This window comes from Mauremys reevesii, linkage group 14, assembly GCF_016161935.1.
Source record: "Mauremys reevesii isolate NIE-2019 linkage group 14, ASM1616193v1, whole genome shotgun sequence".
Lineage (NCBI taxonomy): Eukaryota > Metazoa > Chordata > Testudines > Geoemydidae > Mauremys > Mauremys reevesii.
Window position 1 is genome coordinate 11639459 of NC_052636.1, and position 1394 is coordinate 11640852.

The window sequence follows — 1394 nt, forward strand, 5'->3', positions numbered from 1 at the left end:
AACTAAACAAAGTGCCCATGCATTGGGCTCCCAAAGCCGTTGTGGCCCAGGCCCTGCAGGAAGTGGCTCCTGAAGAGATCTCCTTCCCCATTAGCTGCATGTTGCCTATTGTTTGGCAAATACCAATCCCTAGCTAGGTAGAGATGGGAAACATGGAAGTGACTTTTCTCATCAGCTCACCCCTGGGAGATGCTGCAAATGTGTAGAAAATGAAATCCGTGTTGAATGTGCTGTAGCTGCAGAAAGATACCTGTTTTTAATAGAGACCTGACATTTGGTGTCTTACAGGGATTCTAAATAGCACCTGAATTTAGTCCCTAATTTAAATCTGTGCCACCAGATTAAAGAAATAAAAGGACATAGTTGGGGGAGTTGTACCTCACTGTCACTACTGATCTGTTGTGTGGTTGGTGAAGAATTCTACACCAGAGAAGTGTCAAATTACTCCAAGTAAGGTCAAAGATTTGACAAGAGCTCAGGTAGAAATTGCAGGTACTAGTGGTTGATTTTCACCCCTGAGATGGAAGCTATGGTGACCTGTGGCCCAGGTAAACTATTTTTAGAACGCTGCTCCCTAGTTAAGTGGCATTGATCACACTCCTGAAGGATGCCATGATTAAATTGGGCACAACTGTCTTTTACCATTTGGATCCAAAGTTAGATGAAGCACAGAGAGAAACAGCTGATTCCTTCAGAGCCATTCCATGCCTATGGGTCCCAGTCTGGCTGCCTTGTTGGACAAGAAGCACTTCCCTGCTGGCCAAACAATGGTAGCCAACGAGGGAATGTATCAGATGTGAAGTTCAGACTGCAGGATACTTGAATGCTGAGTCCCAGAGTCTCTGGTTTAGTCTAGGCCTGCACAACTCGTAAAGCGGCGAGGGCAATATTACTCCAAAGAAAACAGCGGAGGGATGAAACCCCCCCGCCTCACTGAACACCACCCCCCAGCGCTGCTGAGCCCCTCCCCGAAAAAATCCCCCCCAAGCGCCACCCGCCCCATGGAAACAAACCCCTTCCCTAGCACCGTCCGCCAAAACTGTGGCATTGAATCTTGGTAATATGTTATAGCGGGCCTCTAAGGTAGTATGATTAAGGTAAAAGAAAAATGTCTTTTTGCTAGAAGTAGAATAAGATCTTCCCCCCACTTTGTAATCAGTTGCTCTGTGGAGTGAATGAGGTGGGACTGAGGAAGGCAGCACCTCCAGACAGCTGGAACCCTTGGAGAGGGGCTGGGAGCCAGACCAGATCAGCAGAACAGGTCAGCCACCGACTCATAGCTCGTCTCCTCAGTCCCCTGCTGCCGGCTCACCAGCCCCTCCCACTCGCCTTCTCATCCCCCCCCCTTCATGCTGCCGGCTCACCCACCCCTTTGCCACTGCCCGCCCACTCGC